Below are 9933 nucleotides of genomic sequence, written 5' to 3'. Positions count from 1 at the left end.
AAAATAACTGCAATTAATTTTCGTTTTTAAATAAACGAAAAAAATATACAGTGGCTCAAAAAATTGAGAGTACACCTTACTTTTATTTGATAAATCCGACTTTCAATGTAAATAACACATTACCGGGAAATGCAAATCTGCTTTTATTTTTACCTATAACAAATGGTTTAATTTAGAGTAAAATAAAGAAAAACCAACCTAAGACTTCTAAATTGAAAAATTTCAGAAGCATTTTAAATAAACATACTCGGATTTTTACCTCAAAAAATTGAGAGTACACCAATGAAATTTTTGCAATACAGCGCACAGAAACAAAGTGTCACTGTTAAGTTGCAAGTCTTTTGGCTGCTATTATGGCCTCTAAACGTCATTGTACCAATTCGACCCATTTTTGGCGGTATCTGAAGATATTTTATCCCTTTCTTCTTGCACCACTTGTTTTTAAATAGGTTTTGCTTTTAATTTCGTGTTTTCGAACCACTTCTTCGAGTATGGCCCAAAATATATTATGGCATTGATGTCGGGGTACTGTGGTAGTGTGTGTAACAGCAGTTTACAATGAAAAAGACACCATATTTTGACGTTAAGAGCATTCTGTTTGGGGTCGTTGTCCAACTGGAAAATGAAATTTTCATCTAAACCCAAATTTTTAGCACTTTCCTTTTGACTACTGCGAAGTGTATTCAAGTAAACCATATGGTTTATAATGCCTTCTATAAGAAGCAAATTTCCTACCTGGGATGAAGCCATGCAACCTGAAATCACGATTTAGTTACCACCATATTTACCTGTAGGACGTAAATTTTTTGGATCCAAAACAGTATTAGGCTTTCTCCATACAGTGCGATGGATGTCACTGCCAAAAATGTTGAGTTTCCTTTCATTACTAAATATAACTTTCTTTCAAAAGTTATTGGTCTTCAGTTGATGAGTTTTTGCAAATTTTAAATGCTTTATCTGAATGTGCAAGCTGATGAACGGTTTCTCTCTAACAATGCGACTTTTATATCCAGCTTGTCTAATGGCATTTCGCTCAGTTTCAGCACTTACACTTTTGCCTATGATTTCAGAAGTTTCTGCAGTAGATTGAACGAACCATATAGTCGCAGCAATCTAAGGAAATCGTTAATAATTTGGGTCTTGATGGAAATTCCATTTTCCAGTAGGACAACGATCCGAAACAGAATGCACGTAACGTCAAAATATGGTGCCTTCTCCATTGTAAACAGCAGTTACACACACAACCACAGTACCCCGACATCAATGCCATTGAATATTCGTCGGCCTTACTCGAAGCAGTGGTCCAAAAACACAAAATTAGAAACAAATTCGATTTAAAAAAAGTGTTGCAAGAAGAATGGGGTAAAATATCTTCAGATACCACTAAAAATGGGTCGAAACGGTCCCATGACGTTTACAGGCCATTATAGGAGCCAAAAGACACACAACTTAATAGTGACACTTTGTTTCTTTATGAGATATTACAAAAATTTCATTGGTGTACTCTCAATTTTTTGAGGCAAAAATCTGCATATGTTCCTTTTAAATGCTTCTGAAATTTTTCAATTTAGAATTTTTTTAGTTGATTTTTCTTTTTTTTTACTCTAAAATAAACCATTTGTTATGGGTAAAAATACAAAAGCGTTTGCTCTTCTCGGTAATGTGTTATTTATATTGGAAGTCGGATTTATCAAGTAAAAGTAAGGTGTACTCTCAATTGTTTGAGCCACTGTATATATAGCATTGAAATAAATATAGCTACTGAGTAAAAAGGGGATAAAAACTCTGACCATTTGATTTTAAAGAATCTCCACTTTATAAGTTTCGAAAAAAAATTCTTTTTTTTTAAATTTTTTTCTCCTATGAGAATTACAAGATAAGAAAGTATTGCATTTGTCAAAAAAAAAAAAAAAAATCACAAAAGTTTGAGGAATTTTCAAGCTCTTAACTCCTAAAATATGAAAAAAATTGCTTTTAGAATTATATTTGTCACTACGTACGGATTAACTTTCTATCTATTTCTTTAAGTATATTTAAAATACATTTACTTGAAAATACAGCTGAGTAGATGAAAGTGATTCGCTATTTGGTTGGCACATGCACATATTGTGTTTCGTATTGTAGTGAAGAATTCGAGAATGAATTTTGAGCGCTCCATTTTTCAACTAATTGAAAATAAAATTTGGTATGGATTAAGAATCTTAGTTATAAGATTATGTGTTAAATGTCTTTTATCTAATAGGTGGAATTTTAAAACAACATGCCTACATATATTCGACTCTACAAACCGACAGGCCATCAATGCTTTAATCAATGTGGTACACATTTTGGCATTTTATATTCTTAAACTTTATAAGAAATTTTATTCATCTAGTTTTGTTTTTTTTTAAATTTAGACCAGTTTTCTCTAAATGAATTTCGTTCGGAATCCTACAAATGCGGCGTAAGATTTACACCCATTAAAAATTCCCTTCATCTAATTCAAACCATTTTGACTTATCGCATTCAAGTAGAATGACAAACGGACAAACAATATTCCAAAAATGGGATTTTCGGTTTGGGGGAGATCTGAAATATGGATTTTGGTCGAGTTCGATTGTTTTAAAAATGCTTTCTCTTTTGTATACTTCATATTTAAAAAAATAAAAACTTGAAAGAAAGTAAGTATGGAAACCACAATTACTACCGCGCGGAAGGCACACGGAAAAACTTGAATGACCGGACCGCCGCAACACTGGCGGGAACTGTGGTTGAGTCCAAAGTGCCATCACAGGTCACGGTACAACCCTTCCCTAAGTAAGAAAGTTCCGACATCGATGGGAGGAGCCAAACCACCACCTTTTCGTGCATCCACAAGGGTGGCGAAAACCAACCACCATGCCGGAAGCTTCTCATCCTCAATTATGAGGACCCCCCCCCCCGTAGGACAAGTAAGTATGGTAAGTCAGCCATCTAACTCTCAGACCCGCCACGAAGGCACACGGATTTAAACCATAAAAACTGAATGACCGGACCGCTGCCTTAGCAACACTGGCAGGAACTGTGGTTGAGTCCTAAGAGCCATCAGTGGCCACGGTACAACCCTCCCCGAAGGAAATACGTCCCGACATCAATGGGAGGAGTCAGATCCCCCATCTATTAGTGTACTCTCCAGCATGGCGAGATCCAACCACCATGCTGGAAGCATCTCATCCTCATTTCGAGGTGCCCCCCGGGGGGTAAGTAAGTATGGTAAGAAAGTAACACTTTTATTACCATAAGATGGAGCTACAACAAAAAGCAGTGTTTTTACAAGGCATTTTCTTAAGCATTGTGTTCTGCCATTCGAATAAAATTATCGAATGAAATCTTAAATAATTAAAACGAGAAGTGTTACCGACAGGTCGCGCCTCAACTTCAGAAACTGACAATGTTTAGAAAAACTGATGTGTATCATCATCTTTTAGATTATATTAAAGATTATTACCCAAAATAGTGGTATGTGACGAAGTAGATACGAATTAGCAACGAAGTCTGTGATATTTCTAATAGAATGTCAACAATCGATGTCAAAAAATGTAATGTTGCTAATAAATGTTATTTCAAAAAGTTTTTAGCTATGAGATTCGACTATTAGTCAATATGAAGCTTATGCAAAAGTAATATATAAGCAACCAGATATTTAGGAGAATTTTGTTGAACAGAAGTACTATATTTTGCAACCAAAAACTAGAGTTTAGAGGAGTTTAGTTTATACCTATAAAAGGATTGTGTGTGTGTGTGTGTGTGTGTGTGTGTGTGTGTGTGTGTGTGTGTGTGTGTGTGTGTGTGTGTGTGTGTGTGTGTGTGTGTGTGTGTGTGTGTGTGTGTGTGTGCATGTGTGTGCTTTGCTGTGCAGGGCAAATCAATAGTTCGAGTCACCAAACTTGGCATAGATATATTTTGGAATATAAAAATGTGCAATGATTTTTTAAATTTTGATAAGAATTTTAATTAACTATCTTTTTAACTATAACTTTCAGTATTATAATAGAACAATAATTTTGATGCCATCTTAAAATTCAAACACAAAATTATTTTATCAATGATACCAATTATGTTGCCGTAAAAATTTTCCTGAATTTTTGTGATTTTAAAAAAATATTTCTGTACATAACTTTCAACATTAGATCTCACATAAAAAAATAAATATTCAAACCGTTTTTATTATTTTTTTTTTCATTATAATTTAAACACATGATTCTCTTTTATTGTTTTTCTAAGGGAGAAAGTTTCTGCTAATTGTTTGCACAGTTTGGATGGTAATTGTCTGGACAAACAACATGTAATTTTAAATGGATTGTATAGAAATTTAACTTTGAAATGGAGCTATAATGCCAAGGAATTCGCCTCTATTAGAAAGATTCATGCACACAATAAACAGACCAAGTGTAAGGTTATTAAAATAACACAAAATGAATATCTGCAAAATTTGATGATTAAAAATATTTTGTTGATAAAATCATGGATATTAAACTATGTATAAGAGATTTAATTGAAATTAAACGCAACCAATATCCTCAACATACCAACTAGTCGCCAGAGGCGGCTATATAATCAATTTCAAATCCTATTACTTAAAAGATGACCTCATTTGCATTATGGATTTTGATACTTCCATGTAAAATCAGAGTGATTACACCTCTCCAAGAAAAAAGTTTCTTATTGCATCTGATTCCGTCTCTGTGTGCTTTGCCGCCAGAAAATTTGTCAATGGCACGCTTTTGCAAATTACTCATGCAGTATATGCCAAAGCTAAACGAAAAATGGCGCCACAAACAAAAGGTATTCCGTGATCGCTGCAGCTGTCAATCACGAACAATATGGAATATTTTTCGCGAATCTCTCAGCCTTATGAAATGTTGTTGCCTTTGACGGCAAAAAAAAAAAAAAAAACTTTTTTTGATTTCATTGCCTTTTGTGGCAACACCCTTGTAGCTAGTGTACCAGTCCACGGCAATTACATAATTGGGACTGCTGATGATAATGTATCAGGGTGGATAGTTCTCCTTTCCAATAGCGTGTGGCCAAAATATATGAAATGGTCCGGCCATTTCGTGTCGGTATTGTCCAGCAGAGAACAAAAGATGAGCCCTGTTTGAGTTTCGATCCGAACTTTGGTGCAGTCTCTCGCACTATGTTTATGCTTTTCTTTTTTGGCTTTCATAAAACTAGCACGCTATGTGGTTCATAACCGAATAGTTTATGAAGACCACCAAAAACAGAAAGAATTTTTACCGACTCTGCCTAATATTACTGATTTTTTTCTGCCCCAAGCGCAGAACGGAAACGGTAATCGAAGCAATTGTTGCCAAACACAAAGAGTCAAATTGAATAATTATTTAAATAACATCTGTTGCTGATTGTCTTTGTTCACAATCCTGCCGTTAAAAATGCCACATTGATTGAGTCCTTACGTGGAAAAGGATTGAGAATGTTTCAGAGTTTTGAATGTCGATTATAATGGAGCAACTTAGTTCAGAATCCAGATTTAATCACAACACTTCAGTTGGTATTCAATTAGATAAAACTACAAAACATTACATCTTTCTTAATTTCTCGTATATGTTGTACGGAAAAAGTATAGCAATCATCAAATAATTCGAATTCGAAATTTTGATGAATCTTCACATTTTAGACATCCATGAGTTCGAAAAACACATTTTTGGAAGTAACTGTCCGTCTGTCTGTTAGTCTGTTAGTTCAGCTAGACGGATGATATTTGATATACTGTGTTTACACCAAATTTATAATTTCTATCAAATTTTGAACAAAATCTGTTTAACGTGAATCTTTCAGTCTATTCGAATACAATTTAACACTATAATTATAAAACTAAAAGAGCTAGATAGATGAAATTCGGTTAACAAATTTAATTTCTATAGTATAGATACTTATGAAAGTTCTAATAAAACTCAAAGATGCTTTGATATAGACAGATGAAATTTAATATAGTCTTTATACTATATTTGTATATTTCTATCAAATTTTGAGAAAAATCCGCTCAGAGGGAGTCTATCTGTCCTGCTGTTTGAATAAGTTAAAAACTACTAAACGAAGAAAATTAGGTAATTAAAATAAAGTACACAGAATTAACATATATAATCTAGACACGTATAAAACTTTGAGCCAAATTTAATGAAGGATTGACCGTCTGTCGGTCTGTATTTTTAGAAATCTGTAAACACGATAACTCAAAGTCCCTTTGATTTAAATATATCAAATTTCGTATGTGACTTTGTAATTACAAGTATAATTTTGAGTCAAATTTTCATTTCAATCGGTTGAGAAAAACGCGTTTAAAGCACAAATTCGATTTTCGGATACTAGTAAACACATGCCAGGGATTAGTCACCAAAAACTCGCCAAGGATGACACGATGGATTCAGTAAAAATGTTAATTCCATGCCAAAAGTTAATATTTCGCAACTATTGTACTACTATGCAAGGCGTTCTCTGAGATAACATCAAAGTATGCGAGAAATGTTTAGAAAAACCATTCCCTCTGGTTAAATTATTTATCAACTTCTGAATATAAGAGACCCTTCATATTATGCTTTCCAATTACCTGCATGATGTTAATGCTTCTTTCACTTTTTTATATGCTAAATATATTTAGAAAGTATAAAGTAGAGCACTAGCCAATCAATTGGAACTTAAATTTTAAATGAATTTTCAGTTTTTAGAATTTTAGAACATACAATAAGAAAAAATGCAATTATATCTATGGCTGTGTATGAAGATACGCATTAAATTAATGTAAAGAAATAATTTTCTACATCGGATTTTTTTTTCACTACACAGCTAGAATAAACATTGCTGCATTAGTGAGAAAAAAGGTATATTGCGCGTACTGCCATTTTCAACAAATAACAATCTTACATACATTTTCACTTTTTCGTATGCGAAGTATAGATTACGATATACATTACGATATGATATAAATATTATAACTATGATTTTATTATTTTAAAGTGGAATTAAACCACGAAGAAAGCATTCAACTTCTACAATTAGCATTTATAAATGAAGATCCATCTCGTGCTACTGTAATCAGAAGGTTTACACTTTTTCACAGATGTCGCAATTTTCTTCAAAATGAAGACACACAGGAAGGCCGTTATCAGTAGTAACCTCGGTATCTGCCATACGGAAAATGTTAATCGATGATAATCGCTGCACCTACAGATGATATAGAAAGAACTTAACATTGCATCCCCTGCCATATATAAAACTATTCATGAAGAATTGCACATGAAAAAAAAAAAAAATAGTTCGCCATTCGGTTCTCGATAATTTAACTGAGCAAAAAAAAAAAAAGAGGAGCGTGTCAGAGTCTGTAAAGAAATCTTTAAATTACTTCAAGATGGCGGCCATCGCATTATTTTTAAAATTATAATTGGTGAGGAAACGCACTTATAATTTTTTTGTCGTTCCAATACGTCAAGTAAGTAAAGTATGGATCTTTGAACTCCCTTCCAGTTCTTTATCCTCAGAACATTCAGGTCTCTTTACACATCAACCAGTCATCTGGTTGGAGGTCTTCTTCCGTAGAGATGGATTCCATAGGATTTTTAAAAGTGGATATTTTGAGGCCACTGTTTTCAGGGCTTCTCCAGTAAGGCCGCGCCATCTTAACCTATTGCTCCGGATAACCACTGTTATCCGTGGTAACCTATAGAGTTTGTATAATTCAAAACTGAATCCAATTCGCCAACATCCTCTCTCTGGTATTGGACCAAAGATAGCTCTAAGGTTCTTTCTCTCAAACATGTTCAGAGAACGCCGAGTCTAAAATAATACAAGCAATATAAAAATTTCTTTTATAGGTGAATTCTTCCCATAATGCTCTGATTCGGAAAGAGCTTCTTGAATATGTGAATTCTTCAACTAATCCGAACAAAGCTTAAACACTCAGAGCAATCTCTGCCTTTCAAATAATGAATTCGAAACTTATTGGTTTAGTGAAATGAATTATAACAATGCGTTCATCTAATCAAAAGATCTCATCAGAATCCTTAAAATACACATCCACTTTCATTTACATCAAAAATATCCATTCATCACTTATGACGAAAAGTATGGTTTATAATCAAATCTAGACTGTGCCTAAAATAATACACACATTAAAAAATAACCTGAAAAGGTATTTATTTCCACTTGACCAAAATTATAACAATTTGACTAACTTATAACAAAACTTAATGAATGCGCATGATGAAATGCATGATAACAATGCGTTCATCTAATCAAAAGATCTAATCAGAATCCTAAGATACACATCCTTTTTCGAAATTTACATCAAAAACATCCCTTCATTGCTTATGATAAAAGTATAGTTTACAATCTAATTTAACTGTATCTAAAATAATACATACATCAAAAAATAACTTGAAAAAGTAGTTATTTCCACTTCCATCGATGCAGTGACGAAGAAAACGATTACGATTCTATATATCGATACATCCCCACGTCCATCCAGGTATAATTTCGGTAATCACTCTTTCCTCCTACCATTTCATTTGCCACCATAACTCTCACCCCTCTTTTCCAAACGATTTCCATCCAATCCTCCTCTCCCCTGGCCTCATCAGTTAGCCCCTAGAAATTGGAGAATTAATAAAGTGTTCCGGGGGATGGGGTGGAGGAGGAGGCGGAACAGTTACTGCGTTTCGGAAGAGTGGAACAAATACCTGTCGCTTAACAATGGGACTGTGGGAAGTTCGGAAGGTGGTCCGGTATTGGATTTTGCAGGATCGTTCCCGAATCTTGCGCATTTCTTCTGGAAAGGCAGATCCATCTCTTCTCGAGGAACAGATGAAATATGGATCGAGTGTGGAATTTTTCGCGCGCTACAACAATTGATGCAAATGTCATCCGATTTGCCATTGTGCGTTCGAGGGTAATTAATTTTGAAGGTCGGAGGAAGGTTTGGTGTTAATAATCAGAGAATGGAAGGTTCCGGGGGTGGGGGAGAGAGAAGTGCGTTTTTCACGATTTGCAGTTGAAAATTTCATCTTTAAAGCACTTCGGAACCAAATTTTTCATGTTAGTAATATTTGCACTCGCTTACATTTTAATTTATGTTCATTTTTATTCTCCTCGAATTAATTTTGCAAATATTAATTCAATACAACTTTGCAAATTCAGACATTTTTTTTTTTATTTGAATCTGTCAATAATAATTTTTTTGGTGTCCTTGCCTGCATTTTTTCTTATAAGCATATTGTTGATATATCGTATATACAGTAAATTCTCCATTATCATCTGCTATTGTCAGTGGCCGAAGCAGACTAAGCAAAAATGTCTAAAACCTCAAGAAGATCGATTTAGAAACTTAATTTTCCTACTCGTCAAAAATAAATAAATAAATAAACGTTTAAACCAGTAAGAAAGGTCTCCTCAAAACTTTCTTGCATGATCTTTAATAGATTTGTCATGCCGGAAAACGCCTTATACGGCATCGCTGTACAATAGTTACGAAATATTAACTTATGGTGGGAATCTAGCATTTTTACTGAATCTATTGTGTAATATTCGGCAAGTTATTTGGCTATTAATCACTGAGATTAGTCCCGTAAGTCAAATTTTTATTTTAAACACGTTTTTCTCAACAAATTGAAACAAAAATTGGACACAAAACTTTATTTACAGTCACAAAATTTCATACCTCATTAGATATATTAGAGTCATTGCGTTTTTAAATTATCGCGCTTCTATGTTTCTGAAGATACTGACCAACAAGCAGTCAACGTGTAGTTGGATTTGGCTCAAAATCTGACAGTTGTCCCGACTATACATGATAAATCTGTGTACCGAATCTTATCTTTCTAGCTCTTTTCGTTTTGTAGCTATCGTGTCAACATATATGAGAACAACCTGACTTCCTCTGAGCGGATTTTGTTCAAAATGTAA

This window comes from Argiope bruennichi, chromosome 11, assembly GCF_947563725.1.
Source record: "Argiope bruennichi chromosome 11, qqArgBrue1.1, whole genome shotgun sequence".
Classification (NCBI taxonomy): Eukaryota; Metazoa; Arthropoda; class Arachnida; order Araneae; family Araneidae; genus Argiope; species Argiope bruennichi.
Note: the sequence above shows the minus strand (reverse complement) of the source record.